We start from the raw sequence: 13,366 nt of genomic DNA, 5'->3' as shown, positions 1-13,366 counted from the left end.
TCAAGCAAACAAAAATTACCCATGTTTTGTGGGGGTGGGAAGGAGGGATTGGGGAATGCATGTATGAGGAGTAGTGATGGACTTAGCTTAATTTCTATTCACTCATCCATTATTTTATTCAGTAGCTATTTAGCATATGTGATCTGCCAGCAGTAGTGAGCCTAACAAGACTGTGGCAGTGAGCTGAACAAACTCAAAGAGCTTATGGTCTAAAATGGAAGGGAGCAATTAAATAATGGACAAATATGTAAATACAAACTGTGATAAGCTCTAAGAAAGAAAAGTAGAGGGACTTGGGAAAACAGAGCAGAGAACTGATCTAGTCTAGAAGGAAGAAGCTTTTCTGGGGATGTAAGTTTTATGCTAAACTCTAAAGACTGAGTAGGATTTAATCAGGTGGAGGGTAGATGCCTGAGAAGTAAGAGGAGCCTTCCAGGGCTTCCCTGGTGGCTCAGTGGTTGAGAGTCCGCCTGCCGATGCAGAGGACACGGGTTCGTGCCCCAGTCCAGAAAGATCCCACAGGCAGCAGAGCGGCTGGGCCCGTGAGCCATGGCCACTGAGCCTGCACATCCAGAGCCTGTGCTCCGCAACAGGAGAGGCCACAACACTGAGAGGCCCGCGTACCGCAAAAAAAAAAAAAAAAAAAAAAAAAAAAATGAAGAAGAAGAAGAACCTTCCAGGTAGAGGGAATAACATGTCAAATCCTTGAGGCAAGAAGCTATATGGAAATTTTGAAGAACTGAGTGCAAATAAAAAACAGAATGAGGAGCAGACCCCAGTAAATGGTGGAAGATGTTGCTAGAGAGCTAAGCAGAGCCTTGGTAGACAGTGTGGGGGCTTGTGGACCCTGCCGATGGATGAAGCTCAAGTGTTTTAAACAAATGTATCACACCATGGTTTGTGTTTGTTTTTATTTGAGATCACTCAAAGAACCAGAGTGGATATTAACAGAAAAGTTAAGAGGCTACTGCACTTGTGCAGGTGTGACAGGATGACAGCTTGGACAAAGGTCATGGTGATAGAGATGAAGATAAGTGGACAGATTAAAGAGATATTTAGAAAGAAAAATCAACAGTGCTATAAGATGGTGGGGGTAGAGGGAATAACTGGAAAAGTCGGGGTTAATAATGATTTAAAAATACTAGTTGCACCCTTGGATTGAGTGTTTTGCTATTTACTAAGACAAGACAGACTGGGGAAAGACTAGACCATGGTGTGGGTTTTGTATAATTGATATATCAGTGAGTTTTTCAAATAGAGTTGGCAAATAAGCAGTTGGATATACTGATCTGGATCACTGTAGGGTGAAAATGTAAATATGAGAGGCATTCACATATATCCACTCATTTTCTGATTACTTTCATAAAGATTCATTCAATTCAATTAAGACATTTTTGTCTAACTTATCATACATAGGCCCAGTTTCCCTACTACAGACAGATTTTATATTTTGTAGAGATGGATTGTTTTCTACATTATAAGGTAGGTATGGAGGTGGTAGGAGTGGGGGGAGATTTACTGACATGCATTGAGCAAATACTATTGCCAAGTGCTGGACTAGGTACTTACATACATTACTTCATTCAATCAATCTCATACCCTGGGGATTATGCACCATTACAAAGGGGAGAAAACTGAGGTTCAGAGAAATTGAAAGAACTAAATCAAGACCCTTCAGCAACTAGAGTGTGATTCTGAGTGCCCGTGTTCTTTCCACTGTGACATGTTCTTTCTCATGAGTTTCAAAAAAAGTAAATGATTATATGATAGCATGTATGATATCCAAATGCAATGTTTCTGATATTATTTTCTTTCACTTAGAGTATGATTTAATGTTGAATAATATTTTAAATAAATTTGCTACTAGATAATATTTATCAGAGAGTCAATTAAAAGTAGTTGTTCAACAAAATTTTATTGAACACTGACTATATGCTAAAGTATGGTATTACTAGTGCTATGCGAATACAAATACAAAAAGTGGCACCGCGTACCTTTAGTTTATTCCTCATCTAGTAGGCAAGGCAGGAAAATATGATAATGATATTTATTAACTGCTACATATGTGCCAAACATTGTGTTAATCATTTTACATGGTTTCTCTCAAGCCATATTATATGATTGTGAGCTAAGTAGGTAATATGTTTTCTGTGTTACAGATGAGGAAAATTAGGTTTAAGCCCATCCAGTAATTAGCAGAGCTAAGTTTTGTATTGAATTCGGTTGGGGTCTATATCTCAAATTTATGATTAGATTATTCTCTCTCTCTCTCTCTCGCTCTCTCTCAGATTAATAGTTGAACAGATCATGTAATGTGTTATACTAGTTTCCTGTATCATGTAAAATGGGAAAACAAAAGAAGGAATAGTCATGCTAATGATACTTTCTAGAAAGACAGAAAATACTGAGTTTTGCTTTTTAAAATGATTTAAAATTTACTTTTATTAAGAGAAGAAAAATGTGTATATTTACTAAATGTTAACAATAAAATCTTATACATTTTTCCACGAGATTGAGAATTGAAACCCATTGTAGGGAAATAGTGCATTTTAAAAGTCTTTATTAGTTCAGAACTTAAGGCAGTTTCTTATATTGTCTTCCATATGAGGACAACAATTTATTTTACAGGCTTTGTGCCATTTTCTAATTTAACTTAGTCTTACATATTTTAGAACTATTTTATTTTTATTTTCCCTTGAAATTAGATATCTTCAAAGCACATATCAAATTTTAAAATAATTTTCCTTCTATTTATTGGGGGTCAATTTGAAACATATTTCAATTTAAATAGCATACGCTGAAGTTTAACTATTGCTTTGTTTGGACTGTCAGTGAAAAAAAACAGCTCTCTTTATATGTAAGTGGATCACCTGGCTACAGTGAATATTTATTTCTGAAATAGAAAGGAAAATATTAGTAAAGAAGGACAAGGTTCTTAAACAACTTATAGATATGGCTTTCATATTTTAAACATTCAACATTAATGTTCCATGAAATCTAGCACGTTTATACTATTTAATCAGAGTCTGAAGTGAAGGGGAGCTTCTAGTTGCCCTTAAATGTCTTTAGAGCCAAAAGAACATATATTTGGAAAAGAAAAAAAAAATAACTTTCACAAATAAAGCTTTCTACTATTTTCTAATATTTTGAATCACATGGTTAAATGTGCAGATATGTCACATTATTTAAAACAATTTCATGTTATGAAAACAAACTGCTTTTGTACATTGTATGCTTGTGCTTTGGTACCCTACTAGGTACCAGATGCCATGCTTACTTACAAAGATGGTGTCACACAATCTGTTTTCAAGAAGCTCACAATCTCTTGAGGGAGGGAGACAGACAAAACAAATACTCTAATGTTGAAAATTAAACAAATAATGAAACAGATGACTTAGTTCTGTATGATATAAGAAAAGAAAAGCAAATAACTTAAAAGTAAAGGGAGGGAGAATAGAAGAGAGAAAAAGGGGACAAGGAAGGAAGTGAGATAAGGACAGTGGAGAGGGGAAGGAAGGAACATAGTAAGGAAGATGAGGAAAGAGAGATGTACAGAAGCACAGAGTGTTAGTCCTATCCCTACCTTCTCAAAATAATTTGTGAAGGTCACTCATGGTCATGTCTGTTTGTGTATCTATGTGTAAGTGTCCTTGGGGTGTATACACAGAAGTTAAATTAACAGGTTTAATATATATTCATGCTTAATCTAACTACCACTGGCTTGTTTCCCAAAATGACTGCATCAGTTTACAACCACAGCAGCAGCAAATGCAACAACAAAAAAGTGCATATTTCCCCATTCTCACCAGTACTTGCTGTCTTTATTATGATTTTAATTTTATTGCTCTTATTTCTTGTGCAGTGAGTAGCTTTTCAGATACATATTAATCCCTTTTATTTTCCTTTGCTCAATTGCTTACTCACATTTTTTCTAAATGTTCTGTCTTATGTATGAATTCTTGGTCAGTTATATATTTGTAATGTTTTTTTCTTAATGTGTACCACTCAGTCTTTTAAAACTCTATCTATGATAGATTTTACTTTATAATTTTAATTGCTATATGTTTTATTCTCAACATTTTATTTGTTATAGTTTATTTTTCCTTGATCTTTAAAAATCAAATCCTATATTTCTTTTTCTGTATACAATTCCAATATCTCATGTCCTCAGTGGACTCCAAACCCATTGTTTTCTTATATTCAAGGGGTCTTGTTGCTTCATGTCCCTGGGAGTCTGGGTGCAGAGTTCATTGTGACATCTTAACCTGTAGGAATTCTATAGACCTAAGGAGACCCTTTGCTCCAGAGAGGATTTTTCATCTGATTCTTTTCCATGATGATTGTGCAATTACCACAAAATGCAAAAATGTGGGAGTATAGATGTTAATTTATTCATATTTTGGATATTTTCAAAGCTGAATTTACTCTGATCATTTTAAGTGGAAATAAAATTTCTGGGGGCAGTCCAAAAATTTCTGGGAAAGGCTTGAAGCTTTTTGAGAGTTTTCTGAAAGACATAAATATAGAACATCAACTAAAATGTGCTATAATCCAAGTATTTTAAAGTCTTCTAAGAATTGGTTCTCGTGGAAACCAGGCGGTATTGTAGGGAAAAAATGCTACCTATCAAAAAGGTTGCTTGATCCTTGGGGTAATGTTTTCTAAATTCTATGTTATTCTTAATGCTAATTTGGTGGTATTTTCTGTCATTTTATAATCTTTTTTAAAACAGTGAGATTGATGCAGTACAAAGATACTGAATTCCTACATTTATTTTGAAGTCTTTCAGAAATTGCAATTTAGAATTTTAAAAAAATACCGGTAATAAGAGACTAATAATGATACAAGGGCCCACGGAAATAAAAAGCCAAAAGAGGATTGTAAGCATGTGTTTTTCTCTTTTGTACCATCTGTGATCCTTGTGACTTTAAGTGTCATATGTATATTTTGGGAGATTTGCTTGGATTGATGTTAGAATATCTTTTCTTTTTCAGAGTGCTTAGGTCCAAGTGACACTGAAAGGAAAATCATGAAAAAGATAGCAGCCAGACAGAGTATCAGTGCTGACCAGCACTCACCAGCCCAAGAGGCTTGACTGCCCACCCACCGGCTGGGACAGGTTGGGTCTGGGAGTTGAGGCTCAGGCTTCAGAGGTCAGATCCCAGGGAGAGGACTGGGGTTGGCTGCATGAACACAGCCCAAAGGGGGCTACCGTGCCACAGCTAGCAGTGCGGGAGTCCAGGAAAAAGTCTGGACCTGCCTAAGAGGCAAGAGACAATTGTTTAGGAGTGCGCGAGGAAAGGGGATTCAGAACACTGCCTAAACAAGGTCCAGAGGAGGGTGTGAGCTGTGGCTATCAGCGTGGACACCAGAGATGGGCTTGAAATGCTAAGGCTGCAGCTGCAGCCACCAAGAAGCCTGTGTGCAAGCACAGGTCACTATCCATACCTCCCCTCCTGGGAGCCTGTGAAGCCCGCCTCTACCAGGGTCCCGTGATCCAGGGACAACTTCCCCAGGAGAACACAAGGCATGCCTCAGGCTGGTGCAACATCACGCTAGCTTATGCTGCCGCAGGCTCACCCCAAACTCCGTACCCTTCCCTCCGCCAGGTCTGAGTGAGCCAAGCTCCAAAATCAGCTGCTCCTTTAACACCGTCCTGTCTGGGTAGGAACAGCTGCCCTCAGGTGACCTACACACAGAGGTAGGGCCAATCCAAAGCTGAACACCAGGAGCTGTGTGAATAAAGAAGAGAAAGGGAAATTTTTCCCAGCAGCCTCAGGAGCAGCGGATTAAATCTCCACAATCAAATTGGTGTGCCCTTCATCTTTGGAATACCTGAATGGACAATGATTCATCCCAAAATTGAGTTGCTGGACTTTAGAAGCAGCTGTAGATTTAGGGTTTGCTTTCTGCATCTAATTTGTTTCTGTGTTTATGTTTATCTTAGTTTAGTATTTAGAGTTTATTATCATTGGTAGATTTGTGTACTGATTTGGTTGCTTTCTTCCTTTCTTTTCTTTATATATATATTTTTTTTTTCCTTTTTTCTCTTTTTCTGAGTCTGTATGTGTATGCTTTTTTGTGTGATTTTTTTCTGTATAGCTTTGGTTTTACCATTTGTCCTAGGGTTCTGTCTGACCATTTGGGTTTTTTTTTTAATTTCTTTTTTAGGATAGTTTTTAGCACTTATCATTGGTGGATTTGTTTTTTGGTTTGGTTGCTCTCTTCTTTCTTTCTTACTTTTTTATTTATTAATTTTTAATTTTTTACTTTTAATATTTTAAAATATTTTTTATTTTAATAACTTTCTTTCCCTTCTTTTTTTCTTTCTTTCTTTCTTTCTTTCTTTCTTCCTTCCTTCCTTTCTTCCTCTTTTTCTCCCTTTTCTTCTGACTGTGTGGCTGACAGGGTCTTGGTGCTCTGGCTGGGTGTCAGGCTTGTGCCTCTGAGGTGGGAAAGCCGAGTTCAGGACATTGGTCCACCAGGGACCTCTTGGCTCCACATAATATCAAATGACAAAAGCTCTACCAGAGACCACCAACTCAAGGCTAAGACCCAGCTCCTCTCAATGACAAGCAAGCTACAGTGCTTGACACCCTATGCCAAACAACTAGTAAGACAGAAACACAACCCCACCCATTAGCAGAGAGGCTGCCTAAAATCATAATAGGGTCACAGCCACCCCAAAACATACCACTGAATGCAGGCCTGCCCACCAGATTGACAGTATCCAGCCCCATCCACCAGAGCACAGGCACTAGTCCACTCTGCGAAGAAGCCTACACAACCCACTGAAACAACCTTAGCCACTGGGGGCAGACAGCAAAAACAATGGAAACTATGAACGTGCAGCCTGTGAAAAGAAGACCCCAAACACAGTAAGTTAAGCAAAATGAGAAGACAGAGAAACATACAGCAGATGAAGGTGTAAGGTAAAAACCCACCAGACCAAACAAATGAAGAGGAAATAGTCAATCTATCTGAAAAAGAACTCTGAGTAATAATAGTAAACATGATCCAAAATCTTGGAAATAGAATGGAGAAAATACAAGAAATGTTTAACAAGGATCTAGGAGAGCTAAAGAGCAAACAGTGATGAACAACACAATAAATGCAATTAAAAATTCTCTAGAAGTAATCAATAGCAGAATAAATGAGACAGAAGAACAGATAAGTGACCTGGAAGATAAAATAGTAGAAATAACTATCACAGAGCAGAATAAAGAAAAAAGAATGAAAAGAATTAAAGACAGTCTTAGAGACCTCTGGGACAACATTAAATGCATGAACATTCGAATTATAGGGGTCCCAGAAGAAGAAGAGAAAAAGAAAGGGACGGAGGAAATATTTGAAGAGGTTATGGATGAAAACTTCCCTAATATGGGAAAGGAAATAGTTAATCAAGTCCAGGAAGTGCAGAGAGTCCAATACAGGATAAATCCAAAGAGAAACACGTCACGACACATATTAATCAAACTATCAAAAACTAAATACAAAGAAAAACTATTAAAAGCAGCAAGGGAAAAGCAACAAATAGCATGCAAAGTAATCCCCATAAGATTAACAGCTGATCTTTCAGCAGAAACTCTGCAAGCCAGAAGGGAGTTGCAGGACATATTTAAAGTGATGAAAGGGAAAAACCTACAAACAAGATTACTCTACCCAGCAAGGATCTCACTCAGATTTGACAGAGAAATTAAAACATTTACAGACAAGCAAAAGTTAAGAGAATTCAGCACCACCAAACCAGCCTTACAACAAATGCTAAAGGAACTTCTCTAGGCAGGACACACAAGAGGAGGAAAAACCTACCATTAAAAACCCAAAACAATTAAGAAAATGGTAATAAAAACATACATATGGATAGCTACCTGAAATGTAAATGGATTAAATGCTCCAACCAAAAGACACAGACTGGCTGAATGGATACAAAAACAAGACCCATATATATACTGTCTACAAGAGACCCACTTCAGACCTAGGGACACATACAGACTGAAAGTGAGGGGATGAAAAAAGATATTCCATGCAAATGGAAATCAAAAGAATGCTGGAGTAGCAATTCTCATATCAGACAACAAAGACTTTAAAATAAAGACTATTACAGGAGACAAAGAAGGACACTACATAATGATCAAGGGATCGATCCAAGAAGAAGATATAACAATTGTAAATATTTATGTACCCAACATAGGAGCAACTCAATACATAAGGCAAATGCTAACAGCCATAAAAGGGGAAATCAACAGAAACACAGTCATAGTAGGGGACTTTAACACCCCACTTTCACCAATGGACAGATCATGCAAAAGAAAAATAAATAAGGAAACACGAGGTTTAAATGATACATTAAACAAGATGGACTTTATTGATATTGATAGGGCAATCCATCCCAAAACAACATATTACACTTTCTTCTCACGTGCTCATGAACATTCTCTATGAATATCATATCTTGTTCACAAATCAAGCCTTGGTAAATTTAAGAAAAGTGAAATCATATGAAGTATCTTTCCTGACCACAATGCTATGAGACTACATATCAATTACAGGGAAAAAACTGTAAAAAATACAAACACATGGAGGCTAAGCAATACACTACTAAATAATTAAGAGATCACTGAAGAAATCAAAGAGGAAATCAAAAAGTACCTAGAAACAAATGACAATGAAAACACAACAATCCAAAACCTATGTGATGCAGCAAAAGCAGCTCTAAGAGGGAAGTTTATAGCAATACAATCCTACCTCAAGAAACATGAAGCATCTCAAATAAAGAACCTAATCTTACACCTCAAGCAATTAGAGAAAGAAGAACAAAAAAACCCCAAAGTTACCAGAAGGGAAAAAAAATCATGAAGATCAGATCAGAAAAAAATAAAAAAGAAATGCAGGAAACAAGAGCAGAGATAAATAAAACTAAAAGCAGGTTCTTTGAGAAGATAAACAAAATTGATAAACTACTAGCCAGACTCATCAAAAAAAAAAAAAAAAAGGGAGAAGACTCAAATCAAGAGAATTAAAGATGAAAAAGCAGAAGTAACAACTGACACTGCGGACATACAAAGGATCATGCGAGATAACTACAAGCAACTATATGCCAATAAAATGGACAACCGAGAAAAAATGGACATATTCTTAGAAAAGCACAACCTTCTGAGATGAACCAGGAAGAAGTAGAAAATATAAACACACCAATCACCAGCACTGAAACTGAGACTGTGATTAAAAATCTTCCAACAAACAAAAGCCCAGGACCAGACAGCTTCACAGGTGAATTCTATCAAACATTTAGAGAAGAGCTAACACCTATCGTTCTCAGACTCTTCCAAAATATAGCAGAGGGAGGAACATTCCAAAACTCATTCTATGAGGCCACCATCACCCTGATACCAAAACCAGACAAAGATGTCACAAAGAAAGACAACTACAGGCCAATATCACTGATGAACATAGATGTTATTTTGTTAATCCTCAACAAAATACTTGGAAACAGAATCCAGCAGCACATTTAAAGGATCATACAGCATGATCAAGTGGGGTTTATCCCAGGAATGCAAGGATTGTTCAATATATGCAAATCAATCAATGTGATAAACCATATTAACAAATTGAAGGAGAAAAACCATATGATCATCTCAATTCAGCAAAATTCAACACCCATTTATGATAAAAACACTCCAGAAAGTAGGTATAGAGGGAACTTCCTTCAACATAATAAAGGCCATATATGACAAACCCACAGCCAACATCATTCTCAATGGTGAAAAACTGAAACCATTTCCTCTAAGATCAGGAACATGACAAGGTTGTCCGCTCTCACCACTATCATTCAACATAGTTCTGGAAGTTTTAGCCACAGCATTGAGAGAAGAATAAGAAGTAAAAGGAATCCAAATCAGGAAAGAAGAAGTAAAGCTGCTAGTGTTTGTAGATGACATGATACTATACATAGAGAATCCTAAAAAGGCTACCAGAAAACTACAGAGCTAATCAATGAATTTGGTAAAGTGGCAGGATATAAAATTAATGCACATAAATCTCTTGCATTCCTATACAGTAAGGATGAAAAATTTGAAAGAGAAATTAAGGAAACACTCCCATTTACCATTGCACCAAAAAGAATAAAATACCTAGGAATAAACCTACCTAAGGAGACAAAAGACCTGTATGCAGAAAAGTATAAGACACTGATGAAAGAAATTAAAAATGAAACCAACAGATTGAGAGATATACCGTGTTCTAGGATTGGAAGTATCAACATTGTGAAAATAAATATACTACTCAAAGCAATCTACAGATTCATTGCAATCTCTATAAAACTACCAATGGCATTTTTCACAGAACTAGAACAAAAAAAATCACAATTCATAATGAAACACAAAAAAACCCGAATAGCCAAAGCAATCATGAGAAAGAAAAACAGAGCTGGAGGAATCAGGTTCCCAGACTTCAGAGTATACTACAAAGCTACAGCAATCAAGACATTATGGTACTGGCACAAAAATAGAAATATAGATCAATGGAACAGGATAGAAAGCCTAGAGATAAACCCACACATATATGATTATGTTATTTTTGATAAAGGAAGCAAGAATATACAGTGAAGCAAAGACAGCCTCTTCAATAAGTGGTGCTGGAATAACTGGACATATACATGTAAAAGAATTAAATTAGAACACGCCCTAACACCATACACAAAAATAAACTCAAAATGGATTAAACACCTAAATGTAAGGCCAGACACTATCAAACTCTTACAGGAAAACATAGGCAGAACACTCTATGACATAGATCACAGCAAGATCCTTTTTGACCCTCCTCCTAGCAAAATGGAAATAAAAACAAAAATAAACAAATGAGACCTAATGACACTTAAAAGCTTTTGCACAGCAAAAGAAACCATAAACAAGATGAAAAGATAACCCCCAGAATGGAAGAAAATATTTGCAAATGTAGCAACTGACAAAGGATTAATCTCCACAATTTACAAGCAGCTCATGCAGCTCAATGTCAAAAAACAAACAACCCAATCCAAAAATGGGCAGAAGACCTAAATAGACATTTCTCCAAGAAGATATACAGATTGCCAAGAAACACATGAAAGGATGCTCAATATAACTAATCATTAGAGAAATGCAAATGAAAACTACAATGACGTATCACCTCACACCAGTCAGACTGGCCATCCTCAAATATCTACAAACAATGAATGCTGGAGACGGTGTGGAGAAAGGGGAACCCTCTTGCACTGTTGGTGGGAATGTAAATTGATACAGCCACTATGGAGAACATTATGAGGGTTCCTTGAAAAACTAAAAATAGAACTACCATACCACCCAGCAATCCTACTACTGGGCATATACCCTGAGAAAACCATAATTCAAAAAGGGTCATGTACCACAATGTTCATTGCAGCACTATTTACAATAGTCAGGACATGGAATCAACTTAAATGTCCATCGACAAATGAATGGATAAAGAAGATGTTGCACATATATACAATGGAATATTCCTCAGCCATTAAAAAAAAAAAAACACGAAATTGCGTTATTTGTAGTGAGGTGGATGGACCTAGAGTCTGTACTACAGAATGAAGTAAGTCAGAAATAGAAAAACAAATATCGTATGCTAACACATATATATGGAATCTAAAGAAAAAAAATGGTTCTGAAGAACTGAGGGGCAGGACAGGAATAGATGCAGATGTAGAGAATGGACTTGAGGACACGAGGAAGGGGAAGGGTAAACTGGGACAAAGTGAGAGAGAGTGGCATGGACACATATGTACTGCCAAATGTAAAATAGCCAGTGGGAAGCAGCCGCATAGCACAGGGAGATCAGCTCAGTGTTTTGTGACCACCTGGAGGGGTGGGATAGGGAGGGTGGGAGGGAGACGCAAAAGGGTGGAGATATGGGGATATATGTATATATATAGCTGTTTCACTTTGCTATGCAGCTGAAACTAACACACCATTGTAAAGCAGTTATCCTCCAATAAAGATGTTAAAAAAAAAAGATATACATCTTAGATTTCTTTATAATCATTTGTAAGCTTTGTGGCAAACTCTTAGCTCTCTACTGTGTTTTAAAATGATTCTTTTTATTCTTTATACAAAGATCGTAAAATTTTTTCAATATAATATTGTAAGTGCTGCTTCCTGCTTTGAATTGGAATGGAGAACAAAATTGAGGTAATCCATTCTTGGTTTTCAATGCCCAGAGATTTGCCAGATGCTGAAACCACCAGGGTCAAGCAATCCAACTGCCTTCACACTTATGGTTTTCATCCATCTGTAGTGGCTCTAGAATCTTTCTCCCCACCGCTAGGCAAAGCTCATTACAGAGTCTGGAATCGACCCCTAACCGAATGGTTCAAATGTGATTTTTCTCAACTTTTCAGGTATGTGTGGGAAGGTTTCTCATGGGGGTGCGGGTGGAGGTGGGAATCATATCACTGTTTTATTGAGAGAGAAGTGCGAGGAACTGAGATCAATGCCATACTGAAGAATCAAGATATTAAACATAGTAAAGGGCATTTCCTTTTTCATGCTTAAGAAATTAATTTGCTCCTAAAAAAAAATAAGACTTAATATTCATTTGAGGTTAGAAAATCAAGGCACACAGATAAAAACTTTTTTATCTTAATAAGTCTAAACATATATTAAAAAATAATTTCCAGGACTCAGATTTAGCTTCATAGTTATGTGACAGTGCATTTTCCCTCTGGTTCTCATATTTGAGAACTGACACATATCTAGCTTACTTATGCTTCTATAAGCACAATTTCATGTGTTTTCAAAAAGCATAATAATATATCCAGTAACTCTTTCTGAAGATGAAGGAACTAGCAGGATTTTTTTGCCATCCATTCTGGACTTCAATATATCACCAGCTCCTTCAGATCCTTTCAGCAACTGCTTTAAGATCTGATATGCTATGAATCAACCAGGGACTCCCCTTTGGCATGCTGAGTTTTCTGTCATTCTCAATAACCCAATGTTTACCAATATCATACTTATTAACAAGTACCTACAAGATTCCAAAAGACATGTAAGGCCAAACAATCTGGTAGCTTAAAATTATCCTAAAACAAATCTAGCAGAGAATATGAAGGAGCCTGATGAAACGTCAGTCTGATTTACTCAATATTAGATTCAAGATTAGCAAAGAGCTACCTCAATCTCAAGAGACAGCTAACTGGCAAATACATGGTCATTATTCCTTACCATGTTAATTGGTTTTCTTCCAAAAGTTTAATTGTTCTTCCAAACTAACTCTCTGTTAGATAAAGAAGATCATATATGAAAAAAAAAAATTCTGTTAAAAGAAAAATGAAAGGGCATTTTTAAGATACTTATGAAAA

Source organism: Mesoplodon densirostris, chromosome 2 (assembly GCF_025265405.1).
Source record: "Mesoplodon densirostris isolate mMesDen1 chromosome 2, mMesDen1 primary haplotype, whole genome shotgun sequence".
Taxonomy (NCBI): Eukaryota; Metazoa; Chordata; class Mammalia; order Artiodactyla; family Ziphiidae; genus Mesoplodon; species Mesoplodon densirostris.
Note: the sequence above shows the minus strand (reverse complement) of the source record.